The sequence below is a fragment of the Kogia breviceps genome, chromosome 17 (assembly GCF_026419965.1).
Source record: "Kogia breviceps isolate mKogBre1 chromosome 17, mKogBre1 haplotype 1, whole genome shotgun sequence".
Taxonomy (NCBI): Eukaryota; Metazoa; Chordata; class Mammalia; order Artiodactyla; family Physeteridae; genus Kogia; species Kogia breviceps.
This window is the reverse complement of record NC_081326.1, coordinates 67,427,530-67,447,674: the sequence shown is the minus strand read 5'-3', so window position 1 is coordinate 67,447,674 and position 20,145 is coordinate 67,427,530. Positions and strand designations below refer to the sequence as shown.

At 47.0% G+C, this 20,145-nt stretch overlaps 1 long non-coding RNA gene across 3 annotated transcripts in view; it reads left to right on the top strand.

Annotated features, from left to right (window-relative positions):
- Nucleotides 1-20,145, top strand: part of LOC131743831 (uncharacterized) — a 97,685-nt gene that overhangs the window by 42,860 nt on the left and 34,680 nt on the right. For all 3 annotated transcript variants that reach the window (XR_010837571.1, XR_010837570.1, XR_010837572.1), the window contains exons 5-6: nt 17,811-17,942; nt 19,325-19,392. This is a non-coding gene — a long non-coding RNA (uncharacterized lncRNA). The remainder of the gene's footprint in view (nt 1-17,810; nt 17,943-19,324; nt 19,393-20,145) is intronic.

The following is a 20,145-nucleotide window of genomic DNA, read 5'->3' as shown; positions in this document are numbered from 1 at the left end:
GGTGATGTCATCCATGTCCAGCAGATGGCGATGTTGCCACATGCACGAGGAGTTGTGGACGGTGGCTCGAAACCTCCACCTTCCTTTCCAGAAAAAAATAAGCAGGCAGGTTTTGTTTTATTTGTTTGTTTTTCCTTCTTTGAAAACTTGGGAGAGAGCTTTCTAAAAGGATGTATACTTCTAAGCTTTAGGTAGGATTTAAAATGAATTTGAAAGAAATTATATCCTCTTCTCAGGCTTATTCTGTCTTTCCCCTCTGTTGGATTAAACAATGTCAATGGTCCCTCCCTGCTTCCTCCCTCCTCCCCCTTCCTTCCTTCTTTCCTTCCTTCCTTCCTTCCTTCCTTCCTCTCTCCCTCCCTCCCTCCCTCCCTTCCTTCCTTCTTTCCTTCCTTCCTTCCTTCCCTCCCTGTGTTGGTAACACTTCGTTTATTTAACACATGGAATTTTAAAACAATGTAACATAAATTAGGAAAGATTACATTTTTACTTGTTAATTGCACAAACAATTCCGTGTCAAAAAATGCACAAGAAAAAAAAAGACTAGAAGGAAATATGCCAAAATGTTAACAAGGGTTTCCTCTGTGGCTAGGAGACATTTTTGTATATTTTTGATTTTTATTGATTTCATTTTTTTTTCAGTATTTGTATTTTATTGATTTTATTTTAAAAATCATCCTAGAGCAAAATTGTCATATGTCGGTGTACAAGTCTGTGAACTGTAGCATATGTGTGGATTTGTGTAACTGCTGTATGGCTGCTTTCTCTCCTCCTTTCAGCCTCACCAGCCCCTCTCAGCCTTTCCTCATCCTCCTACCTTTCTGACCATTCTTTCCTGCTCTTCTGGCCTGGCTTCTCCTTCTCTAAACGCCTCTGAAATGCTGGTGTTTCCGCATTTTTTTTTTAAAACAGGGACTCTATCCCATGGTGATCTCATCTACTCCCCTAAATGCCATCAATCACCTTCATGACAAATGGCCTCTGGACTATAACCCAATCCAGACGTCTGGTTCCACCCCAGGTCCATACCTTTTGGACTCACCCATAGGGACGTCCCATAGGTGACTCCAACGCTGCATATCACAAACTAAACTCATTTCTCGTCCTGCTTTGGGTGTGCCTCTCTTGCTCCCAAATCGCTGTTAATGGTGACACCGGAAACCTGGCTCCCAAGCTAGAACCTTAGAGGCGTGTTTATGCCGTCTTTCCATTGCCTCCCGGGTCAATCTATGGCCAAACCCCGTGTGTTGGGTTTGGGGCATGCATGTCCCTTGCTCCATTCCCTCGTCTCCATCTTCGTTCTTTTTTGCTCGAATCAGGGCCCTTATCATATCTCGCCTGGGTCCCCCTTGAAAACCTCCTAACTAGTCTCTTACTCCCTAGTTTCTCTTCTCTCCTGTCCATTCTTCCCATTACCAGCATGGGCTGGAGCTAAAAGCAGATGTGATCACCCCTTTCCCCTGTTTAAAACCCTCCCAAAGCCACAGCATGGCGTTCAAAGGTTTAGGGGGACATCCAGAGCTTTCACGATGGCCCCAGGAAACCTGGTCAGTCTCATCTTCCTCTGCTGTCCTGGCCCAGCTCCGTGACGGTGACTGGGGTGCTCTAGCCACTCCAGGCTCTTAGGGGCCTTGCACATTCCTCCACCTGGTAACCTTCTACACTCAATAATTAGGTCAAAATCACCTCCTCTATGCCACTGTTCTTGACTCTCTTGGGAAAATGGAATTGCTCCTTCTTTTGGGGTCTTCCACATGCTGACCATTGGGCAGTGGGGGTACTCTCTAGAAGGGATGGTCAGAATCTAAAGGACCTTGATCGTATGAGGAACAGTCAGAAAATAACAGAATGAGACAAAGACCAAAAGAGACATGGAATAGGAAGTAGGAAGGGAAACAAAGGTTTAAAAACCGGGGGGGGGGGGGCTTCCCTGGTGGCGCAGTGGTTGGGGGTCCGCCTGCCGATGCGGGGGACGCGGGTTCGTGCCCCGGTCTGGGAAGATCCCACGTGCCGCGGAGCGGCTGGGCCCGTGAGCCGTGGCCGCTGAGCCTGCGCGTCCGGAGCCTGTGCTCCTCAACGGGAGAGGCCACGGCGGTGAGAGGCCCGCGTACCACAAAAAAAAAAAAAAAAAACAAAACAGGGGGGATGGAGACTTCCCTGGTGGTCCAGTGGTTAAGACTTCACCTTCCAATGCAGGGGGTGTGGGTTCGATCCCTGGTTAGGGAGCTAAGGTCCCACATGCCTTGCAGCCAAAAAAAGCCCCAGAAACAGAACAGAGGCAGTGTTGTAACAAATTCAATAAAGATTTTTTAAAAGTGGCCCATCAAAAAAATTTCTAAACAAAGCAAAACAAAACTCGGGGGGCATGCTAGTGAGTACTAGTGAGTACTCACTAGTGAGTACTAGTGAGTACTAGTGAGTACTCTTAGAGAATGAACACTTCTTAAGTGCCCCCAGAGTTGTATGGTATTTCTAACATAGTCTTCACAATAATCGTAAGAATCTATTTTTCAGATTAGAAAGGTAAAGTTCAAAGAATTGGGGTAACCTGCCCCAAGTGACACAGTTGGTGTCAGAGCCACTTTTGTGTGAGTCTGAAACCTCATGCTTCTCAGCGGAGGTACTTTGATCCCTGACTCAGCTCTGGAGGGAGGATTTTCTAAGTCAGAACGTGTCTTTCCTTGTGGGTGCCCACAGAACCAGGCAGAGCAGACCAGCAGTCCTTTGCTAATGGTTTGCATCCTCCATGGTTGCTGGCATCCAAAGGAAGCCTCTTCATCACAAACCCAATAAAACCCCTAGAGCCAGGAAAGCTGTGAAAGCCAGCTCAGCGGAACGGCAGCGGTCATCCAAGCTTCCTGCTCAGACCGACCCAAAACCCACCGTGGAAGAGAGAACGGAGTAGTAACGGGGTCCGGAAGCAAGACCACCTCCTGGTCTTATCAGAGTCACTCCTGGCAAATGATGCGGGTGCCCAGAACCCTGGACCCATCTGTTCTCAAGTGCAACAATTAATAAACCAATCCAAGGGAAGAGGGGCAAGAGGACAGGAAGTAGGAAACCTTCTGTGCTGAGACTTAGGAGATCTGGGTCTAGCTCTGACACTCGCGAACTCTGTGGTTCGGGCCCAGAACTTCATGTCTCCGAGCCTCAGAGCCCCTCGGGTCACACGTGGATCATAATGCTTACCCCACGCATGAGGACTTAGTGAGGCTGCGCTATTCATGATCTTGCCGGGTCCTCCAGTAGCTTGTGAACTCCTTGAAGACGTATGCAGATGCTTTCTTCATCTCCATAATCCTTTTACATGAAAATAAACAGTTAAGATATAGATCAGTGGCTTCATAGCTCTTATAAATATAAAATTTTCTTTTAGGATTTTGATCATCATACTCTTCTGTGTTAATTAATTAATTAATTCACGATTCTGTTCATTTGGTCAACGATTTATTGAGCACTTACTGTGTACCAGGCAATGTGTAGGTTTCTGGCAGACGAAGAGGAAAAAAGCCACCACATCCTTCACTATCCTGAGATTAAAGCATTAGTGGGAGACACATGGGCGCACGCACAAGTACAGACTGGGTTCCAAGAAGGAAGAGAAAACACACCAGGAAAAGTGGATGAATGGGAGGAGGGGCGTGAGGGGTTTGTGGAGAGCGGGCAAGGCAGGCATCTCTGGGGTGGGGCTCATCGTAGGGGAGACCCGAAGGCTGAGTAGGAGCCGGCCAGAGAGCCAGGATGGGGGCAGCTGCTGGGAGGTCCCAGGCAAAATTCATTCTAAGGTGCGTCTTGGTTTGATTCCACTTGAGGGAGGTCAGTTCAGGAACCATATCGTTTTTGCTGGCCGTGCAGCACAGCATGCGAGATCTTAGTTCCCCAACCCGGGCTCAGACACGTGCCCCCTGCGGTGGAATTGCGGAGTCTTAACCACTGGGCGGCCAGGCAAGTCCCTGGAACTATCTTTCAAGAGAGTTTCGCAGCATGGACTCCAAAAGCAATTGTAGAGTCAGGCTCCTGGCCACAGGCGAGCTGGAAGCGGAGGTTTTCGAGTCACTGCACAAGGGCAGTGCATCAATACAACTGATGTCAAGGTCCCCCAGGGGTCCAGGGAGAGGGTCTTGGGGCATGTGCAGGAGCCGCCAATAACAAAGAGATGCCTGTTCTCACCCGTCCCCACCTCCACCCTGGCCCAGGGGCACAGCCTCTCGCTTGACCCTCCCTTCTGCCGCATCTGTGTGAAGACTTCCCACTGCAAACGACTTCAATGGCAGGAGGTGGCTGGGAACAGCTGGGAACTGTTGTTAGCTTCTGGCAACGTCCTGGAATGTCTTCCTTGTGGATCCTGTGCCCCTGAGCTGCTGGGGCCCCCTGACTTGACCTGAAGTTGAACTTAGCTGAAGGGTCCAGGGCTAGGGCTGCCTCTGTGTCAGCCCTGATAGCAGCATGAAATTGCACAATCTTTCTGAGAAAGCCAAGGCTGCCTTTCTCGCCATTCCTGGGATGAGAAGACTATCGGAGGCCAGGGAGTCTGCAAATCCATTCACGTTTTCCAAGGGCAGGATGGTGCATGAGAGAGGGGCCAGATAAGACCCTGGCTTTCGTTCACAAACACCCGGAGGAGGTCCCATGTGAGATAGCAGCGCTCCTGGTGGGGATGGGACAGAGAAGGGTGGCTTCAGATAAGACGCTGTTTGAGGAGAATGGCTGTTTTCGAGGATGGAGGTGCAAAACATCCGTTAATGAGTTTGTCCGAGGGTGAACTTTTCATTCACAGAACTGGAGAATGCGGGAGTTGTAGCAATTCTAGTCTTCTGAAACCTTTTTCTGAAGCGTTTTTTTTTTTTTTTTTTAAGCACAAGGAAAAAGAGTCCAAGAGTGGGGTAGTGACTTTTCCTAGATCACGCAGCAAGTCAGAGGTAAAGCTCTTTGTAGAATTTGGAACCTCTGACATGGAACCCACTCTTTTTGCACTCCGTACGGTGTACCACTTAACCCCTGCATCCCAGTACATCCCTTCTGTTTTCTCTGTGCACATTTATTTATTCACTGACTAACCCATCCATTGGTTCATGCATTCCTTTATGTGTTCACACATCAACATTTATTAAGAATACAAAGTGGACATGACAGCTCTTCGAAGAGTCGTCAGTGTGTTGGAGTGGACACCCACAAGTGCAGGGCAGCGGTACCAGCCAAGCAGCACGGAAGAGGCAGAGGGGGCGATTGTCATGGTGAGAATGCAAAAGGTTCCGTGGGCAAGATGGCTTTTGAGGTGTGCCTTGAAGGAGGAAAAGGATTGCATTTATTGAAGGAAACAGATACTTTAGCTCTGTACCTCTAGAGGCAGCATGAAGGATGGGTTGAAGAAGTGAAATGCTGGCCCCCAAAAGACGAGTTATAGCAGTGAATTCATCCAACAGGCCAGCAGTGCACCCTTCTTGTCTTCAGGGGCCACCCTGGGTGCTGGGCAGTGTGGGAACATCAAGATGAAATGGTCCACCCTTTTTCTTGAGCAACATGCCAGCTAGTGAGGGAAAAACCAAGTGTGGGCAAATGAAACGCTAAAAGGCAAAACTAACAGTGACCTAGAACTTGTGACCCCGGGGTGTTAGCTGTGCTCTGCCTTTTACCTGTATGGTGTTTCAGCACCTTGGTTTTCTCACCTCCCCCAAACTGAAACTTAGCCTGCCTTCCTATCCTAGTGGGAAGGAGAGGGCAGTGTCCAGTTGTGAGCCTGTTTCTTATTGGTTGTGTAACTGTGAGAAGTTATTTGATCACACTGGAGCTCAGTTCCTTACTGACAACATAAAGAGTTGATTCACACATATTTTATATTAGTGTGTGTCTACATATATTTCATGCATTCATGACATACCTAACTTTTTCTTAATGTTTTTAGATATTTGTAGGCTATGCTGCTCATCTGCGAGTTTTTTCAAGTTGTTGCAAATCTCCAAAAATGTTTCCAGTATAATCATTGAAAGAAATCCTTGCATAAGTGGACCTGCATAATTCAAACCCATGATTTTCAAGGGTCCACTGTCTATGAAATTTCCTTATAATAGGAAATACCCCCATGGATTTCTTACATGGGGAGTCCGGAGGCTCTTGAGGTTGGGCCCTGCGGCCTCTCCTCCGGTCCTTTATCCTTGTAGTAGGTCGCTGGACAGGCCTTCCTCTGGACCCGTGCATCCTTTCCCAGAGGCATGCAGAAGGCTACAGGCATGAACACGGCGACAGACTGTCCTTGACTTTCTGGCCCAGAGACAGCTTCAGAGACAGCCTCATTCCTCTTGGGAGGACCTGTTAGCCTGTGTTGTGGGTCAGAAAATGGGTCCAGTGTGGGTTCAACTCAGCCACAAGCAGCAATGACTGCTGTCCTCAGATTGTTCAGCAGATCCCTTTTGTGCTTTCTTCTCCACCATCCCCTGCCTACTGATACTTTTCCAGGCTCCTACAACCTCCCACTAACTTCATGCCTTTGTCACTCTGTGCTTTGCTTCCGCCTCTAGCATCTGATTGACCCTCCTTCCCTCCTTCTGGTCCTGTCCACAGTGAAAGGATCCTTTCTGCTTTGATCTCAGGGTTGCTATGGAAGCGGAAGATGCAGAGGACTCGAAGAAGCAAGGAGGGTGCTGCCGCTTTCCTGTCTGCACTTTGTTCTTAGGGGGGCTTCTCTGCTCTCACGTCCTTTTGTTTTTATAAGGACAATTATTTCATTATAATTTCATTTTTTTTTTTCTGCAGAAGGATCAAGTGCACACACTTGCCATTCAAGGCAACGCCCACACTGAATCCAGCCTTTTTCAGCTTGTTCACAGCAAACTCCTTCAAGTATAACATGGTAATTAAGAGTGTGGACTTTCAAGCCAGATGGTGTTCAAATCCTACCTCTGCCACTTACAAGCTGTGTGATCTTGGGCAAGTTGTTTAACCTCTCTGGGCCTCTGTAGTCTCATTCATACATTGAGAATGATTATACTTCATACCTTATAGGGTTATTGTGAGGGTTAAATGAGATGATACATGTAAAGCTCTTAGAACTTCACCTAGCATAGTGAGTACTCAATCAAAATTACCCATCCCAGAAATCTCCATCCTAACTAAATCCATCTCTGTTAATGGCCTCGAGTGTGCTTTTGACTTTCCTACCTCAGATTTCAGATCCTCTTTTCACCTGCTTGGAATGACCTCTCCTTCCTTTTGCTTGTATACAAATCCTCCTTGTTATTCAAAGCTGAGGAAATTTAGGAAAAGGCCTGGACCTAGACAGACCCTCCCTTGCACTCTGGTTTCACAGCTGAGTTACTGCAGGAGATCATTTGGCCTCTGGGTTTAAGCTCTCCACAGTGAAGTGGAAAAAAAAAAAAAAAATATATATATATATATATTTATTTATTATAGTTGATTTACAGTATTGTGTTAGTTTCAAGTATACAGCAAAGTGATTCAGTTTTATATATATATATATTTTCAGATTATTCTCCATTATAGGTTATTACAAGCTATTGAATATAGTTCCCTGTGTTATACAGGAAATCCTTGTTGCTTATCTATTTTGTGTAAAGTAGTGTGTGTCTGTTAATCCCATACCCTTAATTTATCACCCACCCTTCTCCCTTTTGTAACCATAAATTTGTTTTCTGTGTCTGGAGTCTGTTCTGTTTTTGTGTATAGATTCATTTGTATTATTTTTTAGATTCCGCATATAAGTGATATAATATTTGTCCTTCTCTGTCGGACTTACTTAGTATGATATTCTCTAGGTCCATCCATGTTGCTGCAAATGGCCATATTTCATTCTTGTTTATGGCTGAGTAATATTCCATTGTATATATGGGCCACATCTTCTTAAACCAATCGTCTGTGGATGGGCTCCCCGATGTTCACAGCAGTACTATTTACAATAGCCAAGACGTGGAAGTGGAGATAATCATACAGACCTGGTGGAGTTGTTGAAAGTAAAATCCTCAAACTCTGGTGGGTATTTGGTGCTTAATAAATGATAGATCTTATTAAGCCAAGTCCTGCCAGTCCTTCCTGTGTCAACGTCCCCTCTGAACTCTTCTAGTAATTAATGATTCTAATATTTATCTGGTGAGTCATTGACCATGTAGACCGTGTAGTACTTTGTGTTACCTTTTTTTCCCCCTGCTTGGAACTACTGTTGGATTCTTATGCCTGTTTCACTTTTCAGACACACATAGTATCCTCCTCATTGCCATTGGGGTTCCTTGAGGGAAGGCCCCACACAGGCATTCCTAACTTGACCGTAGTTTATTGAGCAAATTGCTTTCCAGGAGCCTCATGGGGGGGCTTGAATTTTCCAACACCTCATTGACTTTCCACGGTGGTACCTCGGCCTGGTGCAGCTATGGCTTCAAGGTCCCAGCTCTCTCACAAGTTTTGGGGTTTTTTGCATCTTTACCTTTGCATGGGACACTCTTCCTCCCTGGCTTAGGACCTTCCCGGCTGCCCCATTGACCAGCTGTGAGGCTGAGGCCAACCCCTGAGTCCAGAGCTGGGACAGAGCAGATAAGGGCTCATTCTCAGAACCAGCTTGGTGACTGTTGTGTGCCTTCCTCTCCTCTCTTTCTTCTCTGTGAAAACATGAGCTTTGCAGTTGTGTTCCAAGAAACACGTCAACGGTCCTGTGCCCTGGACGTGGCCTCACCTGAGATAAGGCCTGGCTGTGGGCTCTAGGGAAGGAAAAGGTACGGCAGAGAGGACGATCTGATCAGTGAAGATTCTTCAGGCAGGGGCACCACCTCTGGCAGCAATGGCCTGGAGCGTGGGCTGCCTGGGTGCACGTGAAGACCAGGCCCGCCCCCAGAGGAGGGACTGTTGGTACTGCCTGGGCATCCTCTCCTGTCCCAGGCAGGTGCCTCCTGAGAGGTGTGGAGGCTTGCACCTGCAGGAAGCCCTGGGGCCCATGATGGCAGCTCTCCAAGGCCTCAGCCATGGAACCTTGTGGCTGAGCCACAAGGCCTCAGCCATGGAACCATCTACTCCTGGGTAGAGTCTGATCCAGGTCGTGTCACTCAAGCTCTTTGGACCTCAGTTTCCTGCCTAGAAAAGAAACGTGTCATATCAGTGGTTTAGACATTAAAAAAAAAAAAAAAATCAGAATGCTTTTAAGTTTCTTCCCAAAGGGAATCATGTGCATATTCCAAGTTTATAAAACAGATAAAAGGAGCAGCTCTTTCCTGCCATTCACTGCTGCCACATGGCATGTACCCAAGGCACATCTGTGTAAAACTGGCTTCCCCAGACATGACTGAAACCCCGCGGGCTACTTACTCTCAGCTGTCTGTTCGAGGTCTCCCAGGCCGCTTCAGTGATTCTCTCTGTCAACAGAGACGACGAGCAGTGCTTGTGTACAGGGACAGGGGTCAAAATATTTACCCATTATGACCCAGTTACAAACTGATCAGAAAGGATGCTGGTTAGTGAACTGGTTAGATGTCAGTCATGCTTTTGTGTTAGAATCATATGGGAAGTGCTTTCAAAATACATTCTTTGGGTCCCATTCAGATTCATTTGAAAAAAATTGGGGGGCTATTATTTATTTTTTTTACTTTAAAAATTTTTTATTGAAGTATAGTTGATTTACAATGTGTTAATTTCTGCTGTACAGCAAAATGATTCAGTTTTACATATATATTCTTTTTCATCTTCTTTTTCATTATGGTTTATCATAGGATATTGAATATAATTCCCTGTGCTCTACAGTAGGACCTTGTAGTTTATCCATTCTATATATAATATTTTGCATCTGCTAATCCCAAACTCCCAACCCATCCCTTCCCCACCCCAACACCTTGGCAACCACAAGTCTGTTCTCTATATCTGTGAGTCTGTTTCTTGGATAAGTTCATTTGTGTCATATTTTAGATTCCACATGTAAGTGATATCATATGGTATTTGTCTTTCTCTTTCTGACTTACTTAGTATGAGAATCTCTAGGTCCATCCGTATTGCTGCAAATGGCATAATTTCATTCTTTTTTATGGCTGAGTAATATTCCATTGTTTATATGTGCCACATCTTCTTTATCCATTCATCTATCGATGGACACTTAGGTTGCTTCCATGTCTTGGCTATTGTAAACAGTGCTGCAATAAACATTGTGGTGCATGTATCTTTTCGAATTATAGTTTTGTCTGGATATACGTGAGGGCTATTATTTTGAACAATGTCCATAGGAAATAGGTAAATGCTCTCCCTCCAAAAACCCTAAATCGAAACACTAAAACCTTTACTCTGTCTCTTTGGTCGGGTGAGTGGTGTCCAGGGGGGATGGCTAAAATGAAAAGGGACTTACGTTAACCCTGAACACAGTCAGGGCAAGAATCTCACCAATGATACCATGAAGCACTTACTCTGGCATGGGTATCATGCTGAACAGTCCATGAAATAGGAATATATTGGTCTCCTAGGGCTGCTTTACCAAATTACCACAAATTTAGTGGCTTGAGAGAAACACTAGAAATTATTTCTCTCACAGGTCTGGAGGCCAGAATCCGAAATCAAGGCGTTGGCAGGGCTGTGCTCTCTCGGAAGGCTCTTCACCTCTCTTAGTTTATGAAGACTCCAGGCATTCCTTGGCTGGTGGCTGGATAACTGCATTCTCTACCTTTGTCTTTGTACAGACATCTCTTCTCCTGTATCTTCCCGGTGTCTCTTACAAAGACACTTATCAGTGGATAATCCAGGGGGATCTCATGATCCTTAATTACCTCTGCAAAGACTTATTTTTCAATTAGGATCACACTGATAGGTGTTGGAAGTGAGGATGTGGACATATCTTTTGAGGGGGAGCCATCATTCAACCCACTATAAGGTATTACTGACACTGTTGTAGAGATGAGGAAACCTGGGCTCAATGCCTGGAGGTGATTTGCCCGTGGTCACTCAGCTGGTGGGTGGCGGAGCTGGGCTGGGACTCGCCCTCGGGCTTGCTTTATGCACCGTCTACTAAAGAGCATTATGGAACCTCAGAGAATGTAGGACAGTCCTTAGCAATCCGGCTTTCAAGGCTCTGCCTCGCCCACAGAGGGCGCTCAATGTAAATCTGTTAAGGAGGTAGTTATTGATTCTGAGGCCTTGACCTGAGCTGCTGGGGGATGGGGAAGTGATCTCTCTGCCTCTATATCCCTAACACAGTGCAGAAAATGTCAGACAAATGAAATTTAATGCCTATAAGAAGACACTGTGCTCATATGTCCACGTGTCTACAGCTCAGTTAGCAGTAGTACACAGATGCCACGGAAAGAGGCTGTTTGGGAAGGCAGAGCTTCCTCAGATCTGTCCCTTGCCCACAATCTACTTAAGGGACTTCAGATGGGTCATGCTGCCTTGCTTTCCAAGGATGGAAGGTGGGGTTCGTTAGTAATGCTCACTCTTCCCACAGATCTCAGAGGGTGTTTCTATGTTTTGTTGATTTAGGGGGGGTCCTGTATGAAGGCAGGAGGAAGTAAGAGATAAAATTTCCAAGCCCTTTCAAGCACTAAGGTTTTAGGAAAACATTTAGTTATGTTGTACGCCACCAGATGTAAGCACATATTGTAACTGTGAGGCCAACATGCAATAGGGGACAGTCATGCTTTTTTGCTTAGATTAGAGCAAGGAACACTGCTTACACTTCTATTGGAAGGATGGAAGTTCGACAAAAATCCCTTTGTGATGTTGGGGGATGTAGTTCATGGGAAAGTGTCCTGACACTGACTCTTCAGAGGAGAGTTTGGGAACCAGGAGGATGGTGGGGTGTAGAAGGCAGGAGTTAACGGTGATGACACATTTTGACCTAAGGAAGCCTTTCCAAAAGTTACGGCTGTGAAACCTTGCAATGGTTGACTCGGGAATGGGAGACGGCCTCGGAACCAACAAAACGGGGGCCAGATCCTTAACTCTCATCTGTGGATTTGGAGGCCTTCCTGCCTGGTAGAGGGATGAGAAGCCTCTGTCTATCCAACTTGTTTAGAGCTTGTGCTTTGGAGTCAGAAAGACCCGGGTAAAGTTCCTCCATTATCATTAACCAATTATTGACTTTGTACAAGTTACTTAACCATCTCAGGTTCCTTGGCTGTAATAGCAATACTAGTATCCACTCCTTGAGGTTGAGTGTGAGATCAGATGGGTCAAGGCAGGAAAAACACTTAGAACAGTGCTTGGCACCCAGTAAGCATTTCGAGGTTCTGATGCGTGTCTGGAAAACCTTGTCGTCCTCGTTTATGCGGTGTGGACGGTTTGGAAAAGCTCCAGGTTGGGGCAGGAGAGTCCTTGTGTGGTTAACGGACGAATGCTTTGGGACTTCCCTGGTGGCACAGTGGTTAAGAATCCTCCTGCTAACGCAGGGGACACGGGTTCGAGCCCTGGTCCGGGAGGATCCCACATGCCGCGGAGCAACTAAGCCCGTGCGCCACAACGACTGAGCCTGCGCTCTAGAGCCCGTGAGCCACAACTACTGAGTCCACGTGCCACAACTACTGAAGCCCGTGTGTCTAGAGCCCGTGCTCTGCAACAAGAGAAGCCACCACAATGAGAAGCCCGCGCACCGCAACGAAGAGTAGCCCCCGCTCGCTACAACTAGACAAAGCCCCCGCGCAGCCAAAAATAAATAAAATTAAATCTTAAAAAAAAAAAAAAAAAAAGACAAGTGCTTTCCGTGTTTCAAGATGAAGGCACATTGAAGCTTGATATTTTTGTTTGTTAAAAACTGTAAGTCAAGGCAAGGCTTGGCGGAGCACGAGAAGGTCGTCGTTTTCTGTGTCTGTGGCTCTCGGGCAGGGTGTTGGAATGCCCTGCTCCCCGGGAATTCCTTCTGCTGCTTTGGTGACTGCCCACAGATAGGCCAGCTCCCAGGCATCTGAAACACCACTCAGGAGGCAGGAATTTGCAATCCGTTCCAAGCTGGAAGTGACTTTCATGTGATGGGGCCGCCCTGCTCTGTGACGCTTGTAACGAATTCTCCCAGTTCTGGCAATTCTCCAAATTCCCGGGACGTGGTCAAGTGACCACACGACTTCAGGTCAGAATCAGGAGAAGGCTGTATCTGGAATCTAGTGTGAGAGCATGCGAAAAACTCAAGCCCCAAGTTTCTTTACGATTTTCCTTATTCTTTCCAGGCAGCTCTTTTAAGGGAAGGAATATACAACCCTCAAAGTGGAAAGAAATTAAGTTTAGGTTAAAGAAAAAAAAAACAAAAAACAGAGGTGCAACTCAATGACCAAAGAGGTCATTATGAATGGCACACGTTCATTTTTTTGGAACCCAAATCAATGGAAATGAACTGAATTGCCTTCAGTACATCTTTGTGAGTGACTTTGGAACATTTATCGCTCTAAAGGTGACCTTATAAGAGGAACACTGCCGTGTGAATCCCAACCCTGGCTTCTAGCACTAGTTGGGCCTCTAAACTCACTGTGAAACTGTGAGCAAACCTGCTAACTTCTCAGGAAGTCAGTTTCCCTATTTCTAAAATTAGTTGGCTTCAGAGTTTCCTTCCCTATTTAAAATTCTTTGTTGTGTTTTCAAGCGTTAGATGAATTCACCCGTTGATCGATCCATTACAGAATTCGTAAGGATCTCTGATGTTTACAGAGAGTGCCTCATTGTTTCATTTGTTGTTGAGAAGCTTCCGAGCGTGGCAGGAAGGTTTTGTCACCCCAGCGTATAGATTAGAAAGCTGAGGCTCAGGTCAGCTGAGTGTCAAGGCCAGGACTTTCTGGCTGGTGATCAGAGAAGGTGAGACGAAACCTCAGATCTCCTGATATCTAGTCCAGATATGAGTTCTTCCCAATCTTGCCACCTAAGTTGTTGACAGAGCAAGAAACCATATCTAACGGTGGCTGGGTTCTGCCAGGGACAGAATCCGGCCCCACTCGCTCTTCTGAATAATATTAGCCACCTCAGGCGGTTCTTCTAAAGTTCCCGTTTGGAGTCCAGTTTACAGTCAAACGCGCTCCATGTTAAAAATGCAGATTTCCAATGTGGGTCTTATAACCAGGCATGCAAAGGCACCAAGGGAATGGTAGGAGGGGTCTAGGTTGGAAACCAGGCAGGTGGGCATCTCTTTTCCACCATTAACTGGCTGCTCCTTTACCTTCATTTTTCCATCTTGAAAATGGGTCATATCGTATCCAATGTTTAGGATACTCATACAGGAGTTCTCTTGCCCTCTTCCTCTAGTCTTAATCATTTGTAAATGGGATATTTGACATTCATTACAAATGATGCCATATAGGGACGTGGAATGCTAGAAAGATGGTTGTCATATGTTGCCATGGGAAACAGAGGATACAGAGTAGTATGTTTCGCATGAACTCTTTTTGTGTAAAAACGTAAAATAAGGTATACAATGAAGAGAGAAGGATCATCACCCGTGGGCTAGGTATGGTTTTCCTTAAACGTATAAGTTGACTATATGTTATGTGTTAATTCTTTTTTTTTTTTTTTTTTTTAAAGTTTCTTTTAAAAGTGTGCAGGTGAGGATTCTATTTGGGAAAACGATTGGACAACCAGTTTACTTCCAGGTGGTGGTTGAATAAGACCGGTTCCCACAAATTTTTCAAAACAAATTGCGTTCTTCCCGATAATTGCTGCTTAACCCTCTTTTTGTTCCAGACTGGCACTCCCAGCTGCCCGGGGTCGGGGGGGCCGAGGATGCCACCGCCAAGCGCAGTTGGGCCTCTGGGCGCCACATCTGCTGCCTTCGCCCAACAGCTGTGTTCTGAGCAGGCAGCGCGATGACACTCACCTGCGGGAAATGTGGGTCCTGCACTTCGTCTGCCGGCCGGGCGACAAAGAGCGGACGGTTCCCCCCCAGCAGGTGGGCCGGCCAATCGAGAAAGGGCTAGAGCGATGCAAAAAGGAGGTCTGTTGCTCTTAGCAGTGAGCGAGGGTGCCCCAGCTGTTGGACCAAGCCCGTGGGCAGGATGCTGTTGTAATTTGGCCAAGAACCCACAGTCCCTGGGCTCGGGACTTTCAACACAGAGGATCCTGAGGGGAGTTTTCCCGTAAGTTCCCTAGTAGGGCTGCAGAGAGACAGAAAGTCAGAGCGAGAAAACTGCACACACACATGCAGAGGCGTCCGTTACACATGTAGAGACATCAAAGTAACACACAGATTCCCTGCTCCAAGGTGTATTTCTGTCACATTTCTCTCAGTCTTTTTTTTTTTTGGCCTTGCTGCGTGGCTTGCGGGATCTTAGTTCCCTGACCAGGGATTGAACCTGGGCCCTCGACAGTGAGCGCACGGTGTCCTAACCACTGGACCGCCAGCGAATTCCCTCTCAGCCGTGTCAGGAGCAGAGAGGGGTACCTTTCTTTGCTCTCAGTAAGCAATGGCTCCAAAATTGGAAAATGAAATAACTATTTCATGCCTGAATGTAATTTTTAAAAAACATTTATTTTATTGGAGTATAGTTGATTTACAATGTTGTGTTAATTTCTACTGTCCAGCAAAGTGGTTCAGTTATACACACACACACACACACACACACACATATATACATACACACTGAATGTAAACTTTATTTTAATTTTTGTATTTAAGTGTATTTCTTTTTATGTATTTCATTTTGTTTCATGGAAAGTGACATTGTTTTTCCATTTCTGAAAGTAATGGCGTTCTTTTAAAAGTACACTGATGTAAGTAAAATGGGGTCACTTATAATGTTAATAATATTGTTAGAATGTGGAATTGGCAAAAATCTTTCGAGTGATGCAAACCACTGAAATGTGGGCAGCACCATTGCTCACTGGCCTGGGAGTTGAAAGACCTGCGGCTTTGCTGTCTCACATACTAATTGGGTGAATGTAAGTCAGCGGCTCCCGAGCTTGTCTGTACATTGGAATCACCTGATGCGGGGGGAGTGGAGGGAGGGTTTCGAAAACTACTGATGTGTGTTTCTCATCCCCAGAGATTCTGATGGAGCAGACCTGGGGTATGGCCTGGGTGTTGGAGTTTGCAAAAGATCCCTAGGTGATCCTAATGGTAGGCGCATTGGGAACAGCTGCCCCAAACAAATTCTTATATCTCCCCTTAGTTTCCTTATCTGTAATATGGGGGCCTCGAGTGTCTACGAAACAGGGTCTGCCCTGCCCTCCACATTCTTAAAAATGCAAGCAAATAGCTTCAAGTGAATGATTCAACACTTTCTCCCTGAAAGGGATTGCTGGACAGTATAAGACTTCAGCGTTCTAGAAGGAGAGGAAAATACCGGGTCTAGTCTGGGGCTATTGGTGCAAAAGGAAGAAGGTGGAACAGAACATGGAGAGGAAAGGGTTGCCTCACAGAAACTCTTTTCTCCAAGCCAGCTTCGCTGATAATTCGTATTTTTAGATAGGAACAGTGTGGGGTGGGCAGAGGTAAGTAAGACCCGGACCTACGAGACGTGGGCTGCTATGGGCTAGCGGTGTGACCTCAGACAAGCCACTCTACCACTTTGGACCTCAGTTTCTCCATCTGGAGGATGAGGGGGTGGACTGATTGCTCCCTAATTCCCTTCCCTCGTGCCTGGGGAGAACCGCTAAAAGCTTACCCCTCCCCCACCCCGCCCCGTCCTTTTGGCTTTTTGCCAGCAGAGTCCCCATAGGGGTCGGTAGGTGGCGCCAGAGACCTTCGAATTAGGCTTTTAGGGTTGTCGGGTCCTCCTGATTCATCCTTTCACCCTGGCAATGCTGGGAACGCTGCCCGGGAAGGAAGGCTTTTCCGTTGCTGGGCTCGACAGCTGCTGTCTGAATTTATTCATCTGTGAGCCACAAAGGCGCAAAATTTAAAGGAAAAGCATTTATTTGGCGTTCCCAGCCCCACTAGGGCACAGTACACTCGGACCACATTGGTGCTTGGGTCCCAGTTGTATCTTTCCTCTCTCGCTGGGGTTAGACTTCACCTGTGTCTGATATTTGGTAGATGTTCCTGCAGTGATGAATCAGTGAGGGAGCCTGGGCGTGCTTAATAGGACTTTAGGGGGTAAGAGAGAAACCTGGGTCATTTTTAAAAGCAAAACCAATTTCTGGGAGGGACTTCAGTTTGGATATACTGTGTCCCATCTCCACGAGTGAATGAAGCGTGGAGCTCTCTTCCACGCTCCAAGAGTTCTGCTGGCACACAGGTAGTTTATTACATTGTGATGCAATAAACATAATGGCAGTTGAGGCCCAAAGAACAAATGGCCTAGAGTGTAATACAGACCTTCAAAAGCAAGGACTTTTACCGAGAGACAGAGAGAACTGTTTTCTGTACAGGACCTGAGTTTTCTGTTTATAACAAGAACTGTGGATGAATACATCTAATGCTCCTGGAAATTAAAATGATATTCATAGAGGGGATGCTTAGAACTTGAACGCTAGGGGTAGTTAGTGTGGTGTTACCATGTTACCAGATTAGCCAAAGACCCCTTGCAGACAGTTTTTTTTTTTTTTTTTTTTTGGCTGCACCGTGCAACATGCAGAATCAGTTCCTAGACCAGGGATCGAACCTGCGCCCTCTGCAGTGGAAGAGCAGATTCTTAACCACAGGGCCCGCCAGGGAAGTCCCCCCTTTCAGTCTTTGGGGGAACGTGCTGGGAGGGCAAGAGGATGGGGGGGGCAGTCTGGGATAAACAGACGCAGACTAAGAGCACTGAGTGCCTGGTATTTAAGCTGTCGAGAGGTCACTGGTTGGCTTCCCTGTAATTCCCAGGGTCAATCTGGTGAGATAAACTTTTCCAGCAGTCAAGTTTATCTAGGAGACGCTTTATCTTGGAAGTTACAGAAACTTCCAGAAAGCAGCCAGCTGGGTTTTTCCCGTGCCCCTTGTATAGTGCTGCCTCAGCTTCTCCACGTTTACGGTGTTTATGAAGATCCGTAACAGCTGGCTCCAAACCCGGCCCCTAGCAGAATCGTTTCTGGGAGGATTCTGAAGACGCTGTTTCAGCTTCAAGACCAGCAAGAAAGTAAGTTGAAAATCCCGTGTTCATAACATTGCAATTATAATCATAGCCGCCATTAATTGAATGCCTCCCAAGTGCCAGATGGTATGTTAGGGAGTTTTCACTTAATTGCACTGAAATCCATGAGAAGCCTGCCAGGGCCCCGTTCTTCCACCCGCGTCAGGGGAGGGTTGGAAGAGGGGAAATAGTTTGCCCTCGGCTCCCGTAGCTGGAGAGCAGCCGTGCTGGAATTGTAACTAGGGTGCCCAACTCAGCCCAGTTTGCTCAGGACTTTCCCGGTTTTAAAACTGAAAACCCCATGTCCCAGTAACCACCCGGGTCCGGGGCAGCAGGGATGGTTGGTCAGCCTGATATGCATGTGTGTTGGGTTCTCTCCGCTGTGCCATGGCGGCGCTGAGAAGGGTCCTCCGCTCCTCTCATGACAGCCAGTGGTATGTGGTTTGCGCTTCTCCTTGAAACCCCCATGGGACGTGCCATGCTCCTCCTTATCTGTCCCCGAGTGTCTGCTCCGCCACTGCCCAGGGCCTTGTCCCCTCCCAGCTGTTTCCTGGCCCCTCCATTGCCTGCTTGCTCTTGTTTCGAGTCTGTCCCTCTACTGTTCATCTGTTTGGAGCTTCCCCCAAGCACCCAAGGCATGGCTGGCTACAAACCATCTGAAGACTTGAACTGGAGTTCCAGCTGAGCCCCCTCCTGGCTGTGCCCCAGGGATCCCTGGAGCCTTTGCTTTCTCATCCAATATGAGGTGATAGCTGTACTCGCCTCAAGACCCTGACATATAGTTTAACTTGCATGCAAGCTATGAAATTGATTTTGAACCTGAAAGGCACCGCACGCATTGGCTATTGTTGCTGTTGGCGGCTTCCTACGTTCCCTGCCTACCTCGGGAAGGACACATGAGTTCAGTGGCAGTGTGGACCCTCCAAGCCTGGAAGCTTTTGGTGTCTGCTGGCCTGGTTACCCATGGCTTGTGTCTTGGGTTTCTTCTCTGTATTTTGTGGCTTTAAAAACAGGATTTTGTGAGTGTTTGAGAAATTAGCTTGTGAAATGCTTCGTCTTGTCTCTGGACTGGCTTCAAGTTGAAAAGGACGTTGCAACCATGTGTCTTCAAGTCAGCCCTCCAGACCCAGCCCTGGGAACACTGGCTCACAGTGTTGTCCATAAGTATTTGTGGCATGAATGAATCAGTGAATGAAAGTGACAATAAGTGATGGAGAGGACCTTACAATGGGAGGTAAAATTGCTTTGCGAGGCTAAAGATATTCAATGCAACAAACAAGCTGATCTCTCACAAACACCTGAAATCTTTCTAGAACAAGGTGGCTTGTGAAGAAATACATTAAGTAAGAAGTGTAATCCTTTCCCTTTTCTTTTCTTCTCTGCCCTAGTTCTTTTCACCCCTTGTTGTGGTCCTTCCCACCGTAATTCCATGCCTCTCGTCATCAACTAAGCACAGGTATGAGCCATTTTTTGTTTGTTTGTTTGCGGTACGCGGGCCTCTCACTGTTGTGGCCTCTCCCGTTGCGGAGCACAGGCTCCGGACGCGCAGGCTCGGCGGCCACGGCTCACGGGCCCAGCTGCTCCGCGGCACGTGGGATCTTCCCGGACCGGGGCACGAACCCGTGTCCCCTGCATCGGCAGGCGGACTCTCAACCACTGCGCCACCAGGGAAGCCCTGTCTGTTTCACTTACTGATGCGTCCCAAGCACCTAGAGGAGATGCTCCTCCATATTTGTTGAATGTGTGAATGAATTTCAAATTCAACAAAAGCAGCAGGAATCAGAGAACCCAAAGTCGAGTATGCAACCTTGTCAGAGACCCTGGTGTGATCTCAGTGACGACAAGAAATGTTTTCCCTCCTTTCCTTTCAAAGCAAGACTCCCAAAGCTGAAGCTATTATTGAAAGCCGCAGTGGGGAAAGGGTGGCAAAGATGGCTCGTGGAAAACAGTGAAGTCAGTGACTTTAGTAGCTTGGGTGAGTCAGAAGCCGGGTAGCCATGTCTGACTGTCATTAATCATCCTCTTCACACCACATCAACACAAGCGACAACTTTTGTCTATACGTCCTGCTTCCAGTGCCATGATGTATGGCCTGGGAACAGACCTGGGCACTAATAGTTGAAGGACCCGAAAAGATAAATGCTCACGTCTTGGCCTGTGAAGGAAGAGTTAATCATAATGAAGGGTGGATGGACGTGAAAACTGCTTT